At 43.4% G+C, this 24,417-nt stretch overlaps 1 long non-coding RNA gene across 1 annotated transcript in view; it reads left to right on the top strand.

Moving 5' to 3' along the window:
• Positions 1–1,910: 1,910 nt before the first annotated feature.
• Positions 1,911–24,417, top strand: part of LOC146768561 (uncharacterized) — a 48,945-nt gene continuing 26,438 nt past the window's right edge. Inside the window, exons 1-3 of the long non-coding RNA XR_014954268.1 lie at positions 1,911–3,431; positions 16,609–19,049; positions 20,799–20,889. This is a non-coding gene — a long non-coding RNA (uncharacterized LOC146768561). The remainder of the gene's footprint in view (positions 3,432–16,608; positions 19,050–20,798; positions 20,890–24,417) is intronic.

Consider the following 24,417-nt stretch of genomic DNA (forward strand, 5'->3'; position numbering starts at 1 on the left):
TATTTCCCAAAATTATAAGCCAAATATATCAGAGTACTGATAGAATGAATGACTTCTGGTTTTAGCCAGAGTAAATAGTCTCTTTGTTAGTATTGCCCTCTCATTTCCTGTCCTGGTGGGTTTCAAGTGAGACAAAGGAGAATTTTAAGATAAGTTGCAAAGACCATAGCAGCAAGGTGAGGAAATGGTATGATCACTTCTGGCTTCATGAAACAGGCAGCTCCAGGTGCACCTGGGCTATGGTTATTATCTAATTCCCATAGCCCTGTTTCTTCACATGTAATTTTTCTGTATCACAAAATTCTTCTGTAAGGTGAATGGCTGTACTGGAATGGGTGGGGAAAATTAGGCAGAGTTGAAAAGCAAGGAAAAGTTTGATACATTGAAACCATCTTTCATGATTTTAGAAGCCTTTCCCTCTCCCTTCCCTTGGTATTACTGATGGATGCAGCCTTGCTGGAAAATGGACATGCATATGCTGCTATATAGAAGTGGGTTTTGACTGAGTCCTAAAAGATTTTAACTCATCCATCAATTGATTAAATTGTCATTGCTACATAGGGCTGATCCGCATAGAACATCTATTACTGAGGCTCTGATTGAAACATTGCCCTTGTTGTGCAGAACTATTTAACTTTGTCTCTTTGAAATGAAATGCAAAATGTTTCTTATCTCATAAAAAGACAGATTTGTTCTCAGCCTTTTGAAAAACAGATACGTGAACCTGAAAGCATTTCTTTCAGCGGGCACACGTACAGGTGCCAACAAGGCTTAGCAGAGCTAGTGAAAATAAGGAACTGTGAGTAAGTCTGGTCTAATACAAACTGAAATGCACGCATCCTTCCCCCAGAAGTTCCCATTTTGTGGCTTGCACAAGCAGGATGGAATATGGTTTGGAATTATCATTGGCTTCTTGGTTTTTTACCTGAAGGAAGGGGTGGCGAAGACGGCGGAATGGAGGGGGTGGTGTGTTTGGGGTATTTTTTTTCCCTTAAAAGGTAAAATAAATTGTTGTCTGCCTGCTCTTTGCGAGGGGCTGCCGGCTCCGGGAGCCCGGCCCGGGCTGGCCCCGCGCCGCCGCTGGGTGCCAGTGCAGCTCCGGCTCTGCGGCCACATCCCTGCGCATCCCTAAGCATCCCTAAGCATCCCTCCGCATCCCTAAGCATCCCTAAGCATCCCTAAGCATCCCTCCGCATCCCTAAGCATCCCTGCGCATCCCTGTGCATCCCTGCACATCCCTAATCATCCCTCCACATCCCGCCGCATCCCGCTGCATCCTGCCGCTCTTCCATCCCTCTCCTTCCACAAACGGCACAAATCCCCTGCCCCGAAAGGCTGGGCAGCCTCCGGATGAGGCGAGCCCTCTGCTCTGGCAGGCTCCAAATCTGCCTCTTCCCTGTTCTTATCCCCCTGTTCCCATCCCCTTGTACTCATTCCCTTGTTCCCAATCCCATGTTCTCATCCCCTTGTTCCCATCCCCTTGTTCTCATCCCCATGTTCTCATCCCCTTGTTCCCATCCCCTTGTTCTCATCCCCATGTTCTCATCCCCTTGTTCTCATCCCCTTGTTCCCATCCCCTTGTTCCCATCCCCTTGTTCCCATCTCCCTGTTCCCATCTCCCTGTTCCCATCCCCTTGTTCCCTTGTTCCCACTCCCTTGTTCCCATCCCCTTGTCCCCATCCCCTTGTCCCCATCCCCTTGTCCCCATTCCCTTGTTCCCATTCCCTTGTTCCCATTCCCTTGTTCCCATCCCCTTGTCCCCATCCCCTTGTTCCCATCCCCTTGTTCCCATCCCCTTGTTCCCATCCCCTTGTTCCCATCCCCTTGTTCTCATCCCCCTGTTCACATCCCCCTGTTCCCATCCCCCTGTTCCCATCCCCTTGTTCCCATGTTCTCATCCCCTTGTTCACATCCCCTTGTTCCCATCCCCCTGTTCCCATCCCCTTGTTCCCATCCCCTTGTTCCCATGTTCCCATCCCCTTGTTCCCATCCTCTTGTTCACATCCTTCCAGCCTTGCAGAGCAGGGTCAGTGCTCACAGGCTGTGATGAGCACTGGATGAACAAGGGAAGGGTGATCTTCCTGCCCAGCTGCTCCTTGCTCCCTGTGCAGTTCACCTCAGTTTTCCCTCCCTGTGAGGCTCCTGGGGCTGGAAACATCAGAGGCTGGGATGTGGTTGATCTACTCATCACTCGGTTGACTAGAAAAAGATTTAAGCTTTCCAAGTAACCTGGAGCTGTGGGAGCCTGCTACTACCCTTTGGTAGTGCTAAGAATTTGTGACTGATCTAGTGCAACACCTTTGGTTTCAGCAGAGGGAGGAATGAGCATCACTTCTTTCTCATAACCAGCTCTCTTTGTTGTTTCAAGTTGGAAACTTAAGGAATCAATTACACAATTGATTTCTAAAAGGCAAAATTAGACTGGAAAGCTGTAGACAAGGATACTTAGAGAAGGGTGCAAATCCAGCAGTGGTAATTTATTACCTTTACAGCACTTTTTAACTAGCAACTTCACAGTTACTGCCCTGGTGTTCTAAAGGCAGAAAGGTATTGTCTTAGCCTCCAAAATAAAAGTAAATGAGCTACCTGCAAATAAATTGACCTGCTTAAGCAGCACAGGGAATCTGTAGCAGAATATGAAAAAGGAGATAGACCCCCCCCAAATCCTGCATGCCACTGGCTACATAGAGAAATGCATAAATATAACTATTACCAGACCTATGTCAAGATATTTAGCCAAAAGCCTAATGCTGGGTGAATATTTGAAAGTTATTGCTTCTAGCCAGTGCTATGATACCCCTGAAGATAAAGGGATCATGAAGCTTCTGTTCAAAAGCACTTCTATGGTCATGGAAAGATTTCCTCCATCAGCAGGTTCATTTTTTTAGTCAAATCACGCAGCTTGAAGAGAGGATAGTGCCCAATTTCAAGTTGTGTTTCTTTTGCAGATTGAAAACCTGGAGCCTGTCATCTCTGAAATGGCCATAAACATCTCCTATTAATGTTAAGGATCACAGATGGGCATCAGGAGGAGCCTAGGCTTTAAAAAGAAGCCTGTCACTGGGGCATCATTTCTCCAGGAGCTGTCAGGAGCACTGTCTCTTTTGAATGGTTCCTGTGCACAAAAGTAACAAACATGTCATTATTTTGTATTTCCAGAGAGCCAAAAGGAGTCAGTCCACCCCAAGCTGCCTTCAAAAGCAAAGATCCTGCAATCAGAAGCAGCAGCTCTGTGAGAGCTGAAGGAAGATGTGAGGGAGGAAGCAGAGAGCTGTGAATGATGGATGCCAGCTAAGTGTGGCTTTAAAAAATGCCAGCAGGAATTCCTCTTGGCACTGCTTGCATGACAGAAGCTGCTGAGATTGGGCACGTGCCTGACAATGTGAGGCTGTCACCTCTGTCTCTTGGACATCCTGCACTCAAGGATGGAGGTAAGAGGTGGAAGGGGAAAGGGTGCATGGCCAAAAATGAAGCTGAGGTACAGCTCCCCCACACGAGGAGTCCTTTCCATGGGGCCACAGTGCTGACTGGGCCTGTTGAGCCTTGAGCTTCATCTCTCTCTGGAATAAACAAACAAAATTCAGTCTCCTTGGTCTGTGACATACTTTCTGTTTTTCTTGCTTCTCCTCAAAGTAAAAGCCTTCATGCAGAAAACAATGCTCTCTCTGCCTGTGTTTCCACCTTTCAGCTCCCCCTTTCCTTGCTTTGCTCACTCTGCCTCCAGCGTATCAGCAGGAACATCCTTTTCCATGAAAAGACACATGTACTCAGTGTTTAAAGCATCACGTTTCTTCCAGTTAGTATTGGAATAGTGCTAATTCTATTTTCTTGCCTAATTCTATTTCCTTTCCTGGCCCTGCTGATTATGAAGACATTTGTGCTAAATACAGGTGTTCTCCTCCCTTTATCATCCAGATCCATTTAGCAATGCTGCAATCTAGTGCCTGTGACATCATGATCCATCAGCAGTGACTGCATTACTGATGCAGCCAGCACCAGCAGCTTTAAATCGGGTGGTGGCAGTGGCAGGTGCCTGGTAAGAGAGCAGAAAGTTGAGGCTGCCCTGTAAACAAGGTGGGGGCTGCTAATCTGTGACCCTGGGAATGTAAAAACTGGGGGGGTGCCTGAAATGTCACCCCAGGCCAGATTTGCCTAAGCAAGAGCAAGGGTGTGGTGGAAGGTGACCTTGGCTGTCCCAGGTCCTGAAAAGGCAGCTGTGTGCCACCAAACATTGCTGCCCTGCACACACAGGCCATCTCTCCTGCCAGCTTTGTGGGACTGGGATGAAAATCCCTGCGAGCTCAAGTACCTTGGGGGATGGGGGAGCTTGGCTCTGCAGCACCCAGGTCTTGAGGTGAACTGCTTGTCTTTGGCAGCTCAGCTGGGAAGCAAGAAGGAAGGATGGGAGAGACCTTTCTGAGGCTGAGCTGCATTTTCAACTGTCAAATGTGAATGTAAATTGGAAATATCAGTGTTTCCCAGTAATGAATATGCTTTTCACTTGTGCATCACAGCCTAAAAATGCCTGAATAATTCCATCCCCTCTTCCACTCTTGTTTTTTGGTTTGCTTAGGATTGCCTATTTTTAAATTCCAAACCCCGTGTCATAGATGTGCCTAAGTAGCTGCAATGAAGGCAAGTGATGCTGCCAAGCTAGAAGGGGAAGGAGGGAGTGCTCTGCAGAGTGTACATCAGCCTAGCCACAACAGTGGCTGCCTTGGTTCACACGTGCAGGTGGGCATGGTCTGAGATGGCAGTGTCCCCTTCACACAAAACCTCCCTGGGTGCCTGTCTGCTTGGAGGGGATGGAGGCATGGTGGATAACGAGCTGCTGGCTTGCAGCAGCACCAGGTCACTTGCTGACGTGTGTGCCAAGGTGTGTGCACGCTGTGACTGTCACCTGAACGTGCTGGCTGCACACCTGACTGCCAGGACTCCAGGGGTGGCCTCAGGGTGACAGGGGCAGCAGAGGAGCACCAGCCTCTGAGTCTCTAAGGAAAGGAGCTCAGCTGCCATCTCAATCCTCTCAGCTTCTCTCCTTGTCCTCTCTACCCCTGGCAGCTTATTGCAGCCTTGGTGGCTGATTTCCCCCCACACCTTCGAGCACAAAGCCCTTGGATGAGGTGAGCCCATGGAGAGCTCACTCTCTGTAGGTGAGCTGGGCTTTTTGTTTCTATTTTTTGGAAACTTAAGGAATCACAATTGATTTCTAAAAGGCAAAATTAGACTGGAAAGCTGTAGGCAAGGATACTTTTGCTGCCCACCTTTGGGGAAGCTGCTGTCCCCCCACGAGTGTGACTGCCCCTTGCTTTGCTGAGGACAAGGGACAGCTCTGGGCCAGGTGCTCTTGCTGGAGGACAGGGACCATGAAAGCTGTGGGAGACAGGGCTGCTGCTCTCACAGGAGATCCTGCCCTGATGGGAAGTCTCCCAATAGCCAGGGATTGCCTTACCCTTTTATTTTGGTCAGGGTAAACAAGGAGCAAAAGGACAAGAGGCTTCCATGAGCACATCTTTCAGCTGGTACATTTTTTAGGAGTTTGTCTTTCTGTGTCTTAGGGGTACTCCAGTGACAAAAGATGAGCAGAGCATCTCTGTGCATTCTTTTCTTCCTTCACTATGTCATTAAAAAAAAAAAAAAAAAAAAAAAAAGGTGGTTGAAACTTTTTTTTTAAACCCCTTCCTTAGCCTCTAAGGATTTTGGTGATGCCAGAATTTGGGTCATGTTTCTCCAGATTTGTCAGCAGCTAGAGATTTATGTGTCTCTGTTTTTAACTGTGTGGCCCATGATAGTGGGAATAATGTTGTCTTGCTGTTGATGAGGATGGCAGGGCTGTGGCTGTGGAGTCATTGAGCAAAATTTGAGGTTTTCCCTCAAAAGAGAAGGGATCTCAAATAGTGAGAGAACTGAAATTTCCTGGGTATGTCCGATACACATAAATCTGGTAGTTTTTCATGAGGCCAGACTTACTCATCATAAGTATTTTACTCTTGGTGTGGCTCTATGTTGTATTTTTTCAGTCTGGGTAGAAGCAGCAGAGCTGGGAACGAGGCACCAGATTGTGCTGTGGCACTGTGCTGGAAAGGTGCACTGGGCACTCCGTGTTGGTGCCTGCTCCCAACACACATTTTGGCTTGAGGAACACACATGTCTGCATAGATATATGGATTTTTCTCTGTTGTTTGTTGTGGAGTAAACCTCAGCACCTCCTAAAGTCAATGCTTTTGCATCAGTGTAAAAGTGAAAAAAAAACCCTCCCCCCCACAAAAAACCCAAAAAACCAAACACACCCAAAACTAACCTCCTCCAGAAAAAAAAAAAAACACCACAAAATTGCAAGAAAAAGACGGCGTTGAGTTCACAATTACTTTTTCTGAACGATAACACTGTATCACTTTACACTTTTGAAGATTGCAATAGTTCTGTTATTGAGCATTCAGTGCCTTTTAGCAAAGCTTAGAGTTAAAATATTTTTTTTTTAATGACAGTTTGTAGTAGAACATCCTGCCGGATATGCAGAAAGGGAATGGCTGAATATATTTCTTTGCTGGTGACTCTTTGGAGTCATGTGGTGGTTTGGTTCTTATTTACTGCACCAGAACATGCTTGCTTCTTAAAATAGTGCAGGGGGACAGACAACCAGTCAGAGCAAGGCCATTAGTGCTGAGTCAGTTTTCCAATAGAGATGTGAAGGTGCTGGCTGTATCTGTGGGTATGAAAAAATACATTATCACCTAGTGCCTCTTAAAAGTAGCCAATTTATTTCTATTCTTCATGGGTTGGATGTCTATTGCCAGAATTTATGGCAAACATTTGAGATAAAGGTAGCTGTAGTTTTGACAACAAAAGTGATAAAGAAGCTGTGGAGGGCAATGAAAATTGATGGGGAGAGAGAGTGATGAACAGCAAAAGTACCATTACGGTCAAGTGATGGGGTAGAAGGTGAAAGAGAAAGAGAAATGGGCTGTTTGCAGTAATTTGGATATCTTCAAACCACCTTGTTCAGCTGCCTGTGAACATCAGCTTACTTTATTTACTGGTGCACGTGTTGGCAATGTCATTGCAGTGGAGTGAGATACCTGAATTGTCCATGCTTATGCCTTTTGCTTTGTGAGCTGCAATTTGTGTATTTTTTCTCATTTTCCCCGAGACTAAGAGAAAAATACTCCTAATGCAAACAAAGCAGTGATGTAAGTTCTAGGACAAAGATCTAAAAATTGCTTTCCTTTAACAAAAAATGTGCTCTTTCTTTAAAGCACTTTCATATGTGCAAGAAACGGTCTTGTTTTCATGGAGAAAAGAGGGAAAGGGTGGTTTTGGAGGTAGGTTGTTGGATGGATGTGGGTTTTCCCTAGGAGCCAAGCTATTATTTTAACACTAGAAGGGTGCATGTGAATTGGTTTCTCATGCAGTTTACAAACAAACAAACAAACAAAAATGCAGCGACCCCTTTACCTACATTGTGCTTTTACTTGTAGCTGCCTCTGATGATAATGCAGTTACTTGTGGAGGCAGCTGGTCCTTGTCAGGCATAATGTAATCAAAATCCAACTACTAATAAAAATGAAAGAAAAGGGTAAGAGAGGAAAATTTAGCAGCATCTCATATCACTAGTGAAGTTTTGATGACTTAAAATGTCAAGAAGAGTGGATGCAGCATTTAGGGAGAGTTTTATAAAAGCTCATTTCCATCTCTGTAGCTTCTGTGACCCTACTACTTCTGCCTAATGTTGGTAGTTGGAACAAAAATATGAGCTGTGCTCCCTTTTCTTTACCAGATTTAAGTATGGAGAGAAAGGGAAAATACATGATTCTGGAAAGCAAACCAGAGAAACTTTAAAACAGGGAAAACTTCCAACTGAAGAAATGTTATTAATTTTGGTAAATTCTGCTAGCTGAAATTCTGTTCAGCCCAAAGCTCTGGGTAGTGCCACAGTGAAACTTTCCCTTTAGCTCATTTCACATTTTATTTGTTTTGATTTAAAAATTGCCAGGGAGGTAGAAGGTGGACAGATGTGCTCTGTCAGACGTGGCGGGAGTGGGTTATGAAACTTCCGTGAGTGCTCCTTTCTGCTTCAGCATAAAGTCAGCCAGCAAATTGAAATCTTCTCCAACAAGGATTTAAATTAAATTGACTGCCTTTGCATTGGGTCAAAGCAGGAGCATTCATATAATCAATTAATGTGGCTCAGCTTTGGGGATGGCAATCTCCAGTTGAGACAATAATGAACAGATGGGGCTTGTAGCTTATTAAATTGCTACCTCCATGGCATCTGTGCCATGGACTAAAAAGCAGGTAGGGTCATGTTTTGCATTAATGTATTGCATGACCTTGGGGGAGTCTTTCAATTGCTTTCTGCCTCGGTTTCCCTTCTTGCAGAAAGCCTTTAAAGCATGAGCTCTTCAGTGCCTACTTAGGAAGATGATTCTCTCCCAGTGGCTAAGACCTACATTTGGAGTTGCTGATCATAAAATAATATTGGTTGAGCTATTTTAATAATGCTGATATAGACCCCTAGTTTAGATGCTGCTACATGGGCAAAAATAAAGTGTGGCTTTCTGCTGGAGATCTACATTCTCTTTGGGAAGTGGTTTTTTTTGGGTTTTTTTGTTTTTTCCCCCTCTGGAAATGAGGGAGTGGCATTGCCCAAATGATGTGCCAGAAGTGGATGCCAGTTTGCTCTGCCTCAAGCTCAGAAATGACCAGAAATGACGTAGATAGATGAGTGCCTTGCTAAACCTGAGGCAGTAGATTTTGCTGAGAGGAAGGGTGGATTAGCTGAAGTTTGGCTCTGTGGCCCCTCAGCTTATAGATGGGCTGGCAGAACGAGCCCCTGTCTTTGCCATGTGCCGTGGGAAGATGTATTGTGGGTCTCAGCGAGGAGGTTTTGCTCATATAATCACACTTGAAAGCCTCTTCTAGCACAAAGCAGGCCCGAGCAGTTCTCTAACCCCGGCTGCAGTACGTTTGCAATCCCACTTGTCTCTTTTAGCTGCAATAATGTAATTGCTGCTATTAATAATAAACTGACAGGCTGTCTTTAAATAACTGTAAGGCTGACAGACTGGTGTCGGTTGGATGCTCCCAAGTTTGACTAACAGCAGGGAGAAATAGAACAGCTCCCTTCCCAGCTCCTCATGCAGTTACAGAAAGGATGGCACTGGGAAGAGGCAATGGAGGGCTGGCACGTGGCACCGTGATGCCTCAGGGACCCTCTGCAGAGCAGTTGCTGTGTGACTTGCCTGGTTTCTCCGGGAAAAAGACAAGTTTTCATGCTGACAAGTGAAATTTCTAAGTTCTCCTGTCTCAAAGAAGGATTTTAGCAGGTGCTAGTTGAGGTTATTGAGTAAATATGTGTGCAGCTGGTGGCCAGCAGAGGCAGAGTGGAAGAAGAAGCCAAATTCCAAGCTGCCCCTACATTCTCCCTCCTTGGGTGAGCTGGTGCTGCAGCGATGAGGCCGAGTGCCTGCAGAGCCCTGCAGCCAGGTCCAGGGGATGCTGTCATCCTGCAGGGTGTCTCTGGGAAGCATGGTCTGTCTGGGTTGGTTTTACCTCTTTTATCCATAAAAGGAGCATCTTGCAAGGGGTCTTGGGCAGAGGGGTGGGACCATAGGATCACTGGAGGCAGCATCAGGGCGAAGACACCAGCAGAGGAGAGTGGAGGGTGCCTGGGGGAAGATGATGGCACCTGGGTTTTGACACTCCACAGGCAAAATCCACCCACTCAAGAGGGTAACTAGGAGGGGAGACATCCAAATATGACCTGTTTCCAAGGCTGGGGCCTAATGTCTTGCTTTCAAAGCTTCAGGGGGGGATAGCACTTTGTAGTACAAAACCCAGTTTGTATTTCTGCAAACTGGGGTTTGCAACAGAAAGTCTGGCAGCATCAGCATGCAGATGTGCTGCTCTGATGTTCATGGGCTCCCTGTCAAATGAGAGGGGACGAACAAGATAATGAGCCAAGGAGAGAGAAGCCTGGCATGGGTAAAAGCCGTAAAAGAGCTTGAGAGTGATCCGTGTATTTTAACCCTAGTAGCTGAATTATTTTTTGGATGATATAGCATGCTTATATGAGGACAAAATGGGTTTTTAGCCTGCATGGACATTTAAAGTCATTTTTGAATCCCTTGCAAAGCTTCATTAATATCTGCAATTATGGGCAGCTACAGTGCACTTGACCCAGCGTGCTAGTGTCACCAGGCTAAGCTGAATGAATCAAAAGACTTTTTATCACAGCCTCTGACTCTGCTTTGCCTACAGACCCAGGGGGTGAGTAGAAAAATGTTTTACCTGCACCAGGTCACCAAGTCTGTGCATCTATGTAATATGTGCTCCTCTTAAAACCTCTAAATTTTTTTTTGTTTGCTTATAAACGTCTTTAATACTTAATTGAGGTTATGGAATTTCTGTTGTGTTTAAACTGCTAAATAAAATGATGGTTTTCAGTGATGAGAACAATTAAGCATGCAGAATATAATGAAACTTGATAGAAACTCAGCTGCTGTCCCCCCATTAGTGTGCACAGCTGTGCATGTGTGTCAGCATTTGCAGGTTAAAGAAGCAATTAATCTGAGCAGGGTGAACGTGAAACTCTTACTTAACCACACAGACAGATTGTGAACCTCAGTCCCTGACTTTTTTTGTTAAGGTCACAACTCAAATTGCAACCAGCTAAGTAAGTCTGTTCTTCTCCAATCCCACAGTTCTAATCATGTGAGGGGTGCTACTGGTGAATGATGTCCTGGTGGCATAAATCCACATTGCCAGCAATTTATGCACAGAGTGTTCACTGACACTGATTCAGATTTGCTATGATTAAGAGCTGAATGGCTTGTAGATTTTGATATAGTTTCTGTGGAGTTAGATTACTAAACCAACAGAATATCAAGGAGCAACATTGGATATTTTTGCTCATGAGCAGGCCTCGTGTGTTCGGGCAAGCTCTCAAATGTTTGGCACAAGCAGCACTGATAGCTAGAGCAGGTGGTGCCACTGCACTTTGCCAGGCTGTGAGATTTGCAGGGTGTGCCTGAGTTCTCCTGCTGGGCACACAGGAGCTGCCAGGGCCTCTGAACATCCCTGTGTGAGGTGAGAAGGAAGAGGCACAGGGAGCTATCAGTTTAATTTCATTTTGAAAATCATACATTAAAGATGGTGCTATTGATAATCTGCTGAATGTACTGACAACTCAGAAAGAATGGAGAAAGTAGGTTAATAAATCACCCTATATCCACTTTAGTCTGCATTTCAATTTTCATTTCTCAGAAACACAAATTGCAGCTGTTCTTTAAGTTGTCTGATCTCTCCTCTCAAGAAGCCAATTTTGTTTTTAATTTCCTCTGATGAGACTCAGAAGATGCTAGATAAAATATTAGGTGAGTTCTGTTCTTTATTTATTTTTGAGGCAGCCTTCTGTGTGTAACACAGAATCATGGTTTCTGTGTGTAACAGAATCATAGTTTTCCTTCTTTGCTGCCAAAGAAAGTGCTCATCACTTAAAGCATTCTTGATGGAAGAGTTGTCAATGAAGCTGGAGTAAAGCTCCAATCTCCTCTCTAGCAGGGGTAAAGAAAATGTAATCAGTAAAATGGGTGATCAAAGCAGGTGCAAGGCTTGAAATTAGTCAAAACACTTTGAAAGGGAAAGAAATAGTAAAAAGACCTGAGCAGCAAAGGTTTTAATGGTGTATTTCTTTCTCTCAGCTAAGCTGCATTTAGAGAAGTTCCAGATCTAATTCCCAGTGCACTCTATAATAATAAAGGTATTTTATTAAAATATTAGCAGCTGGGAAGGAACTTTGCAAAATGCTGTAAGAAAAACCCTTCTGCATAAATAGGATTATATGAAAGTTTTCAATATGGTAATTTAGTTGGGAATTTTTATTATTTTTTCTTCAGTTGCTATGGGACTTTAAAGCCAGGGATGTAAACAGAGAAATCAAGGTTTTGGAACCAGCTGCTGTATTACACATCACCAGCCATTGCTTTCATACAAAAGCATCCTGTCTGCAGCAATGGCATGGAACCAGAAAAGCAAAATTAAAATCTCTTTGCATTACAAAAAAGGACAATAATTATGTGTTAATTAATAACATACTACAGAAAAAAGGAGGAATCAAAGGAATCTGATAGCAGCCTATATTATTCCCCCCTTTTTGTGCAGAAGTTAATGTATGGTGCAGAGCAATCAAATTGTTATATAGGATAGTAATAGAGCTGAATTCACAGAAAGCCTGCATTTGACTTTTTTTTTTTTTTTAGTTTGTCATTTATCTGTACTAATAGTTTTTTCTACAGATGTGTTTACTTGAAACTGTCTGAGTTGGTCTAGTCTTGGTCTAGTCTTTTCCCTGTCCAGGCACCTTCCTGCTTTGGACTGGTGCTGTTGCTGTTTTCCCTCTCATATGGAAGGCTTGACATTCCCTTAAACAGCAACTGGTGTCTAAAATGCCCACACAGGCTTCTTTCTGGACAAAACTCCCAAGACATTTTTGGACAAGGCTCTTTTTGCGTTGAAAGAATTGTTGCTGGAGCTAAGTCTGACAGTGTAGAAAGCCTGGGGGTTTTATTTGGCCAAACAGTGCTGCAGAAATTCTGTCTGAATTTGCCATGTGCCTTGTCCTCTCCAAACTCTGGATGGTAGGAAAGTCAGTGCCAGAGTCCTGTTGCTCTATTATGCACTATTTGCCAATTTTTGCTACATTTCCCTTTTATGCTTCTTTTCATATGCAGGGCTGCAAAACCAAAATTTTCAAAGTCTTTTTCAGAGGAGATGAGAATGACCAATCTCCTTGTGCTTAGGTTGAAACATAAAATTTGCTGCTTTTACATAGTTTCCCTGCAGACTAGCACAAATTACAGAGCAGAAGGTGAAAAGGAGGAGAAAAATATCGAGGGGGTGAGGGAATGGAAACAAAGAAAGAGGACAGAGTGAAGAAAAAAGGGGAATGAGGAAATAAACTCAACTGTGCAGAGCAGATGAATGCCTTAGGAGGAGAATTAGTGAGGAAAATGAGTCTGTTGTGATTTTTTCTTCTTCTACTACTGGGAGGGCTCTAGAAACCACCTAATGTTGGATAGTGTAAAATAAGCTATTTCTTGAAGGGAAATAAGTGCTACTTGTTTTAGCATCCATTCATGGAGAGCTGCAGATAACCACTGGAAATAAGGTAATGTTTTTCTAGCTGCTGGTGGTACCTAATCATCCTCTCTCATCAGTCTTGTATCTTTTTTAAACAGATTTGCCCTCTGAAGTGCCTGGAGTGGGGTAATTTAAATTTCCAGGCAAAGTGGAAATTAAATTTCCAGGTAATTAAATTTCCAGGCAAAGTGAAGGCTGCAAGGAAAGGCAGAAAAGCGAGAGGCTTACCTGCTTGCACTCCGTGGGATTTGCCAGTTTTCCCAGAGGAAGCCTGGGGTGGCACTGACCCTAAACCAGGTTTGCCAGGCTGGCAATGACTGCAGGACTGCCCACAGCAAAACTTACCTGTGCCCACTTTGCCATGAAGCTGCTCATGACAGGAATCCACACAAAGCTCTCAAGCTAGCCTGGTTAGCTCAAAGAATCTGATTTTATGGTCAGGTTATCCAGCCAATCTTGCAGAGTTTGATTCTGGGATGGTTTCACTGTAATAGGGAGTGACCTGGGAGCAACTTGTGGGGAGGTAAGGCTTCAGCTGCAGAATTGATGATGTTTGACCCTATAACTCTCTGCTCAATTGAGTCATATTCTCTTGATAGCAAAAATTATAAATATATTTAAATGCAGCCATGGCAGTTTTGAGTCCAGAATGGTCATGGGCCTGGCATGGGGTCAAGCATTTTAAGTTGCATTTAACCAATCAGAAATATGGATCCAGGGTGTGACTTTTCATACAGCAACAACTGTTCACTGGAAGCAAAAGCCAGGAGGGAAGAAGAGGCAGAACATGTCAGCAAGGTGTCTGCTTAACTATAACAGAGCATGGGGGGTTTGATGTGGGCGGGAAAAAAAAATGAAACTTAGTGCCCCAAAAGTTGGAACAAGTGCTGCAGAAAGTTTTGTAACAAGTGCCACAGGAGGCAGGGCATTGTGTCTGGCCCTTTCCCTCCTCGCTTCCCTACTGGGAGTGCCAATTAGATCCAGCTCTGATGGTGGCTTTTTGACACTTTTGCTCATTGGGAAATGGCCTCACACTAGTATTTTGTTGCATTTAGGCTTTTAAAGAACATCAGAGAAAAATGACTTTCAGCTACTCCGTCTGAGCTGGATGTTAGCCAAGACTCCCCACAGAAATGGAGAGAAGGTCTTGGTTTGACAGGACTATTCCCCAGTGTGTCACTGGCTTTCTGCAAATGTGCTGGGTACCCTCAGGATGAGTGTGTGCACCTCAGATTATTTTAGGTGCTGTCTCTGCACCATTAGCATTCCCAGGAAAAACCTGGGAAAAAGGAAAATCAGAGAGGGAAGGGTTTGAGATTTTATGTGAAAAGAGTTTTGCTTCCAAATCCCCCTGAAAATTAACTCAGTTCATCTGAATGCCCTTTGGAGGTTGTGAATTTGACCTCTGGTCCTCACAAAAATAATGCTGCAAGTGAGACTTCAGGCCAATTGTCTTTTTCAGATATCAGCTAAGGCTTTACATAACTTTCATTAACTTATTTGTATTTCCTATGTCTGTGCATTTGTATTTTACATTTTCTGTGCTTTCTGTGTCAAACTAAGAGCTTCTTCTGTTTACAGTTTTTAGCATGTGTGTGTGAATTTCCCTCATTGCTTCTCTTTCCTCTATTAACTGAGATAAGTATGTTAGTGATTTTTTTTTTTTAATTCTAGTCTTTTTTGAGCTTTCTTTTTCAAAAATTTCCAGCAGATATAATGAATCAGGCAAGGGATGCCAAGAGCAGGAGAGGGAAGAGTTGATGGTATGTGTGTGAAGAGAAAGGATTTAGATACAGCTGTATGTGTGCTGATTACCAGGGGTTTGGGGACAAAATAAATAATACTGCTATTTCCTTGGCTTATAAACACACACAGCTTAAATTTAAATTTCTCACCCTGTTGCATCATTTTTTTTTAAGTTATTCAGCTGTAGCAAATGAGCTAAAATGTTGCCCATTGAAAAAAGGATGTAGCTCCAGCCTTGGCTGAAGGAGGGAGAGCTGTCCTTGGCAGTGGCTGTTTGTACCCCTGCCTCCACCCACAGTGTGTGGCGATATGCACCAAATGAAAAAGATAAAAATCTGCTCATGGGTTTATATAGCATCCTCCTAACTAGCTTTTGAGTCCTCCAGCAGCCATGGTACCTGAGCAGCCAGAGATGGGTGCAGTCAGGAGTAGATGTTCAGCCCCCACTCCTTTCTGTCATCCTCTCGTGGGAAAACACAGCCTTTGTCCATGGGCTTGCCCGTGGCTGTGGGGACATTGCACTCCATGCCTGAAAAATAAATCCATGTCCCCTCTGGAAGTTCTCATCTGCTTGTCTGCCTGGGAGGTGGCACGTTCCTGATGAGCAGGCTCCATGCCCAGTTTTGTGCCATCCAAACCTTCCCACGGCGCCGTGGTTCTGGACCTGGGCTGGATTTCACCTCTGGTCTGAGAAATAACATGGAATTAGTAAGGATGACTCATCCGTAGGGAAATTCTTTGGGCTCCTCGATGTCTTTAGAGCAGCCAAGTCTGAAAATTAGACATGAACTTCCCTAAAGCTTATTTTGGCTCTCACGAGGGCTGCAGTAGAATGACAAGCAGCAAGCTGCTTTCTTTATTGTTTCAGCTCAAGGACTATCTACAAAGAGTCACAGTCTTGTGCTTAGCAGTACACAAAAATATTCATTTCCTAGCTATACAGGAAGGTGACTGAATTGCAGATGATTAACATATGTTGTGTTTTGTCTTCTAATTCCTTCTCGTCTTCTCGTGGTGCACCTTTGCAAATGGCATCAGAGACTTTGCTTCCAAGGAGCAGTGTCCCTCAGAAACCTATTATCAAGGCTATTGCAGAAAAGTTGTTCTTCCTTGCTATGTCTGGTAGACTGGCTCCAGAATCCAAACTCCTAATTGCTGCAGCAGCCTGACCTACGCCAGTCAATGCATTCCAGCTCCAAGCTAAGTTCAGGAATTGCTTTTTAAAGGACTCCTCTCCAGGGTAAATGCAGGCTTTTTTTACTCTGAGCAGTTTTGCTAGGACAAAGAATCCTTTAACAGCTTTCTTTTAAATGTGCTTCAGTTTTTTATGAACAAATCCGGCTGCCACACTTGATGATGATCAGCAGCATGGAGATTTTATCAGCCTGTGTCTGGCACACAGGTGCTGCTCCTGATTAGAGCACAGCTGAGATAGGCTGGGTACTCCAAACTGGTATTTAAACTACCAAATTCTTCTCTGTCTTGTTTCTGGCTTTAGAGACAACTTCAGTGGTGTTTTGTGTTCAGAATTTTGTTCTGAGACTGAGGCAAAGACTAACTCAAGGCATTCAACCCTGCTGAATTTTAGGAATTCTCTGTTGTTTTGCAATTTTGATTGACTAATCATTATAAGAGCAAATGTCTTCTCATATAAAACAGTAGATGATAGAGCCTGAAGGGACTGTTGTGATAAATTTTTGTCTGACTTATTGCATCACACAGGCCAGAGGAATTTTTATATGAACTGGGACAAGACTTCAAAGGAGACAAAAAATTTGGATCTTGATTTAATCACCAGATACAGAGAATCAGCCAGAATACTTGGTAAATTTTCCAGCAGATAATTGCTGCCATTGTTAAACAACTAATTGTACAGCACTTAATTTCTCTTCTGTCCCCTTTCAAATTGGGTCATTTGGCCTTGTTTCACTCTTGTTTGATGAACTGACAATTACTTAACTTACATTGTATTCCATGTCTTTGTCCCTAAAAATTGTGATCAAGCTTCTCCCTTAACTTTTTCCTTGGTAAACTAACCAGTAGACTCCTGAAGTCTCTAAATCTAAGGGAAGTTATTTTGTTTTTGTAATTATTATATTTTTTTTCTCAGCTATCCAGTTCTAGGCTCCCCAGCACAAGAGAGAGATGGAGCTACTGGAACAAGGGCAGCCAAGAGCTGCAAAAGTAAATAAACTGCTGGAGCATCTTCCCTATGAAGAAAGGCTGAGAGAGCTGGGACTGTTCAGCTCAGAGGAGAGAAGCCTCAAGGGGGAACTCATCAATGTGTACAGATGCCTGAAGGCAGGGTGCAAGAAGGACAGAACCAGGATCTTCTCCGTGGTGCCCAGTGGCAGGACAGAGGTGATGGGAACAACTGGAAATGCATCAGGTTCCCTCTGCATGTCAGAAAACACATTTTTCCTGTGAGGGGAACCAAGCCTTGGCACAGGTTGCCCAGAGAGGTGGTGGAGTCTCCTTCCTTGGGGATAATCAGATCCTACCTGAAGATGGTCCTGAGCAGCTGCTGTAGGTGGCCCTAACTGAGTGTGGGAGGAGTTGGATCAGACTAGCTCCAGAGGTCTCTTCTAGAGAGTTCTCAACTCTATTATTCAGCAATTCAGAGTCTTTCTTCCATGGCAGACTGTAGATTTAGCACAGGATTCTGTGCAGGGTCAGAGCCAGGGGGTGACCTGCTTTACCAATCCTTGCTCTGGCCACATTGCCAATGCTCAGGTCTTTGTTTCTTCTTAGAAAAATGAGACCCACCTGTTTCAAGGATTTTATTAGAGAATTTTAAAATGCTTTATCTATTTATTTCCAAATGTGTGGGAATCTGAAGCAAAGAAAGATAACATAACTTACAAAATGTCATTCAGAAGCCCAGCCACATGCCCAGCTACACACCTTGGCTTTTTAGAAAAGCAAAGATCCATCTATCCCCTCTTGCTATCATGGAAAAGCAGGCTCCCTGAATAGCAAACTCCATTTGCAAGAGTACTTTTGAGATGGGTTAAAACCAAGCTGGATGTATAAAATTTCCTCCAAACTAAAAGAACAGCATTAAAATAAGAGAAAAAGAACTTTAAAGGCATTCAGGGATCACATTTAACTGAAATGGTTTTCTGTGCCTATCAATTTATGGTTCTGCAGGTTACTCACAAACCACTGACTTAGCTAAAAAGTATCTAGTCAGGTGAGTGGCAAAATTTTGCTCTGAATGCAATGTCTCAACAAAACTCCATAGATTTATGCTGATAAAAACCTCTTGGAAATTGTGCTTTCTCGGCAGACCTAACAGAGGTTATGAACAGTACTTCTGAAATCAGCATTTAAATAACATTTCAAAACCACTAGAAACCTCATTATCTTGAATATATTGTTTTAGTGGTCCCACAAGTAGTGAAAACACTGTGAAACAAATGTGTAGCTTGTAACTGGGAAGAAACAACAGTATTGCCTCAATACTTTGTTGATAAATGTCCAGTTAGCCACTAGATACCAGTACATTCCCTGAAACTTGGTAAGGTAGGAGTAATCCAGAGGTAAATATCCACCCTGTTTTATGGGAATTTCTTTCTGAACTTGCCAGAGGTCATGATAAATACAGCTCTTAACAATACAAGTGATGCTTTGCTGTTACCCAGGCTTATCTAGAAAAGTATAGCTAATCCTGTAACCATCGTTAAATAGAATTTCCATATTTTGTAATTGACATTTTCTGTGCCTTTTTCTTCTTTCCTGGGGTCAGATGGTGACTCCTAACCTATCCCCTCCTACCTACCCCAGGCTCTTTACTCTGGATAAAGAGTTTCTGTGAGAAGTCATTCTTTAAAGTCAATGAGCTCCCACAGACTTGGCAAAAAACGTTTAGATCTTATTTGTTCCACTTTTTATTTATTTACCCTCACACCTAGGTGTTTTATTAATTATTTGTTTTGCCTGCCTCTTTTGCCGGTTTCTGTAGGCTGCATTTTGTTGGTTTTTTTTCCCTTTTTTCCCCTTCAGTATAAAGCAGCGTGATTCATTGTATTTCCTTGGTGATCTCTCCTGGTCCCTCACCCCGTGTTCTCCACTGATCAGACCCATTGGTGATTAGATGCTCAGCAGAAGTGATTTTGCAGCCTTTGACACCTTGCATCCCCTGCTGCCTGGATTTCAAAGAGGTAATCAGTCCCAGGGACCTGCCACTGACCCTTTGCTCAAGCTTTTGTCATTCCCTTTTTACTGTCTCTTTTCTTAAAGAGCTTGAAGCATCTTGATTCTTCTGCGAGGGAAAAAAAGGACACACGCACTGAAACTGTAATAATTTTACAGCACTGTCATAGTCCTTTCACGGAAATGGTATCAGATAGTGCCTCTCTATCACTTCTCTAATACCTTTGGAAATGAAATCTTCAGCTGCTATTCAGAGATCCCCTTTTGTTCACTGGAAGCCACGGGGAGGGTCAGTACTGTCCCTTTTAACCCCTTAGGTGCTGGCAGAGCGAGCGTGGGTGGCTCCTTTGGAAACCTCAGTGGGATCTCCAGAGGCTCTGGTGAATCCAGTGGGGCTGTTCCCAGCTCTGCCTGTGAGCCCTGAACACAAAAAGGTCCCAGTGCTCAGCTGTGAGAACCCCGGGCTTGCTCTGGGGTCTCATCTGGTGGTAAAATTCCTCCTCCAACCCGAGCTTCCAAAGGAAAACTGCTCAGACTCTTGTTGGGTCTCAAGGCAGTTTATTGCGAGTTATCTAAAAGATTTTCTTCTGGGGCTGCTGTGGTTTGCTCACAGCTCAGGCAGAGGCACACACACACCCTGACATCCTCTCTGTCTGCTGTCTTCTCCTTCTCTCCCCACCCAGGGCTGCTGCTCTCTTTTATATGATATATTACGTATTACATGTTTATAGTTTTTCCCCAATGCCTATTACCTATATTAAATAGTGCTTTTTTACTCTAAACCAATCTGTGAGTGCCAACATCACCAAGAACATGGAGGCAAGGAAGAAGAAGGAGGAAGAACAGGATCAGCCCACTTTCCTCCATCTTAGAACTTCTGACCCCCATGTACAAAGTAAAAACCCCCCTGGAAAGGTGCTAAAACCCCCCTGTACAATACTAAAAAAATTTCCCCTCTGTTTTGTAACTACTTTTACTATATTATCTAACCCTTTGTGACTGCTTGTTCCACCTCCAAAGTTGGTAACTCATTCCATGGCTCAAACCCAAAATAACAGCTGTTTGCAGCTGCCTGCCAGGGTCTAAAATGCTTCTGACCAAGGCCTGGAACCTCTAAAAATGTCTGAGGGACATTCTGAGTTCCAACACTCATCCAAACTCTGACTTGGACATTAGGAGGAAAGCCTTAACCCTTTTCCCCCTGGCTCTTACTGTTTGGTTTTTCCTGAACCAAACGTCTGCCCATGACCACGGCTGCTCTTGGAGTCAGTCTAGCAGCCTTTGCTGTTATTTACAGATAACATCCAGTGCCACAAACACTGAGAAGATATTTATACATATTTTGCACATTATATTTGAATTATTATGAACATTAATAAAGCAGCTAAGAGTAAGAAAACATATTAGTGCTATTTAGATTATTTAAGTGGCGGTGATTTCTCCGGAGATTTAAAATTCTGCTTCAACAATCCCAAAGGCTACATTAAATCAATTGCAAACACACAGAAGATTGACTTTTAAAAGTATGAAAGCAAAAACTCCTATAACTCATCCCAAAGCCCCTTGATAAGCCTTTGATGAATACATCAGAAAAAATAAAGAGGAGCTGAAAATTTATTTCCAGGAGCATAATGTGCTTATTTTAATTTTATTTTTTCTTCAATAAATGATACATTTGAAATATTTCCTTTGGGTTTTCACTGTAAATAGATGAAGTAATAATGTGGTATTTATTTTTATTATTAAACATCTCGCAGAAAAACAACTTCTGGATTACCTCAAATGCACTGGAAACATAAGCAGCAACAGCCTTCCAGATGAAGAAGCTTGTGTGGAACATGTTAAATGGTAAGCAAAACTTGTGTTCTGAGTCTTATGAAAAGTGTAAGAAAAGGAAATTCTGCAGCTTGGATTCCAACATGCATGTTTACTTTTTAAATCTAAATGTGGCCAGACTATTTTAATGAATGTAGGCTGGCTTTTTTTTTTTTTCCCTTCTTCAAAATACTTCATAAATTGTGATATTTGTGCCTTATTTATTTATAAGCGTGCTGGGAATAATTTGTTTAAAAGACTGCAGATATTGGATATGCTGTAAATCAAACACTGTCATGTTTTTCTTCCTGGTCACCTAGTAGTGCTATTCTTCTTCTTTAGTTGGATGAAAAGCTTTATGAACTGGTGCCTAGCTAACTGTAAGCTTCAGCTAAATTCTCATGTTTGAAGTATAAATGTACATAGATCAGAAGAATAGGTATGGAGCAGCTATATAAGTGCAATAGTCTTTGCTGAATAAAATGGGAGTTGGCATTGAATGTATTTATATAGATGTGATTTTATGCTAAAACTCTACCTACATTGAGATTTTCTGGCAAAAGGTTACTTGGCCATTTCTGGTCACCAGATGCACATGTGCAGATGTTTTCTGGTTTCATCAGCTGTACATGTAGAGAGTTTTATACAGTTTGCACTGCTAGATAGCTATATGCCTAGTAATTAACCATATACCTCCTTAGCCACCTGCTCTTTTTTGTTTGTTCGTTGTGCTGTTTTTTGCTCAGTGGGTCTTTTTCCAAAAAGGGCTTTTCCTTGCTCTAGGAATGCTCAGAAATGCAGAAGAAAGGAAGGGCAGGTAGTGCTGTGCAGAGGTCAGCAAAGGCAAAGCAGAGGTGAGGATGGGGTGGCACTCCCGTGGCTGTGGCTGTGTCCTGGCTCTGGCTGAGGCAGTGGCTGCAGTGTGGCTTGGTCCAGCTCCTGCAGTGCTGTGCCCAGGCTTGGAAGAAACACTGCCATGAAATCTCTGTCCTGCAGCGTCTTGTCTTCATGAGTCCCTGGTGAAAAATTAAATATATTTTGTTTAAGTCTAATAGTGGGCAAGAAGGGCTCGTGATCTTAGCTCAGGTATCACAGAGGTGTATGCATGAACCTCCTGTAAATCAGGCAGCATTTTGTCTGGGATTTCTGCTGGAAGAAACTCCTCCTTTCTGTAGGGGCACAGGGGAGCTTAGGGAAAGTGTCTCCACACAGGCATAGCTGTGCTCACAGAGCTTCTGTTAACTCTGCTGCAGTTTAGAGGAAGATGAGCTCAATGGATCGGGCTGTAGTCATCTAGGTATCTAAACTCCCTGCCTTTCTCCTATGAGCATTCTGTACATCCTTTTTTAGCAAGTTTTTAAATCTTTCCATCTGCAGATGAAGTGTGTTAGTTTTTATGTTCCTGTCTGGGGTGTTCACCAAAAACCAATAGAAGACTTGGAGACAATGAGTATGTGGAGATGGTACAGCCTGCAGCCAAGAAGCAGCACTGGGATGTAGGAGAAAATAAAGGAGGGATTTCATTCTGAGGTCTTTAAACATGGGAAATCTGGTCTACAAAATGAGAATGGCTTTTACTTATGACCTGGGGTTCTTGCCATTCTGAAGACACATCAGGCAACTTGACAGAAAGGGTAAAATTATGTATTTGATTTTGGAGAAAGCCATTCTATTCCTTTTTGGATTCATCAGTATTTATTTACATATATCCAGTATACTTGCCCCTAGAACGCCCTTCAACAACAGTGGTGTGGTGGTCTCAAAATGCACCAGGTTTTTATAAGTAGTGTTGAAATTGTGAACTACGGAGTATTTCCCAAGAAGCTCAGGAGGCTCCAGGCTCTGGCTCTGCAATTATAACCTGGTACACACAGAGCTGCACCCACAGGACACTCTGGGACCTTCACAGTCTCATCCATCAGGCTCTGACACAACCTGGGCAACACGGGTGGCTGCTTTGACAGCTGTGCTAGGAGGAGGAGGAAGCCATGTGCTTCCTCTGTGGAGAAGAAGCAAATTTTGGCCCAAGAGCCAAAATGGGCTCATTTTGGACTCATACCCACACCTCTGAAGCCATAGAGAGGTGCTCTGATTGCTGTGTCTCATGTTATTACACATCTGGTTTGTGCTTGTTTAAGACGTGGCACAGAAATGAAGAGGCAGGAGAACAGAAAAGAAATATGTGGAGATATCTCTCAGGGTGTTTGAAGACCTGTGAAGGGACTTGAAATACACAGCTTTTGTGCTTACACACAGGCACAAATCCTGATGTTGCCACAGGCTGAGCAGGAGGTGAGAACAGAGCTGTGCAAGCCTTGTAGAAGACAGAGCCCACAGCTGGAAGTCCCACTGGGTGGTTCTGGGACAGGCACACACTAATGTGTTGAAATATAAGCTGGATAATACAATAATTTGAGTTTGACAGAGTTCAGCTGGAAATGGAGAGAGAATTAGAAAAATCATATAATCCTTTCCCCATACACAGCTTGACTCAAGGTAGATTTGGTGAAGCCCTCTAGCCAACTTCAATTAGTAGTTCCTGTGCAGTCCCTCACTTCCAAATCATGTAATACTGTAATAACTGTCTGCTATTTAAAGTCAAAGGAAGAATATTAAACTGCTGCTGTCTTTGAAGTTCACAGGCAGGGAATCATGGTTACTAAAGACTATTAATTATCTCAGCAGTCAAACTACGCCAGGCAAAATTCCAGTCTAAACGCCAGACAGCGAGTCTGATGTTGTACTGCAAGATTTCCTCAGCATAATGTCTACAAACCAAGAACAAAAACCTTGTGCAAACTCTAATCTCGTTGAAACAGCCTGCAGAGGTACATCTATAAATCAAGGGTTAAGCAGGAATGTGTTTTTCCGAGGAAAGTAAAGGCACTTTCTGTGTTTAATTAACAGAATGCTAATAGGGCAAATGAGGGAGAATTAAAAGTGAATCACTGAGTGTCTGTAAGAAATTGGTGGTGAAACTGTTAGAGATGACTGCTTGACCTGTGCATGGAAATTGCAAGAGCAAATCCTACATTTGAGAATTATAATGAACACTAAGATGTTCAGAAAAATCTAAATTCCTGAGAGTGACCATGTTCAGAGCAAAAAACACAGCTATTTTAGCCAGGAATATGTGAATGCTTTGTATGGGCTGACCTCCTTGCACTGACTGCAGTTTTATACATCACGCCCCTGTGAGTAACACTGGAAATGTGGAAAAAAAATTGATGCATCTTTTGTATTCATCAGAGCTGAGAGCAGGGAGGAAAGGATGTCGAAGAATAAGTTTTTGCTCATGGGCAGTCACATTAGGAGATATTTGGGAAAGTCTTTATTCATAAGAAATGGGACCATGCATTTCACCATGGTTACCAAAAGTGCAATTTAAAGCACACGTTCTTTGAGCAGCACAGGCAGGGATGTGATAAGTCTCAGAGTCCAGCCTATGGAGAGGGAAAAAGCAAAAACCTCTGAGCCCGTGCTCATATTTGGCAGACTGCTGAGGAGGAGCTGCTCTTTTGTGGCCAAGCCCACTGTTAGGACAACAATGAGAGCTCCCAC

This window comes from Lonchura striata, chromosome 1 (assembly GCF_050655825.1).
Source record: "Lonchura striata isolate lonStrDom1 chromosome 1, ASM5065582v1, whole genome shotgun sequence".
Classification (NCBI taxonomy): domain Eukaryota; kingdom Metazoa; phylum Chordata; class Aves; order Passeriformes; family Estrildidae; genus Lonchura; species Lonchura striata.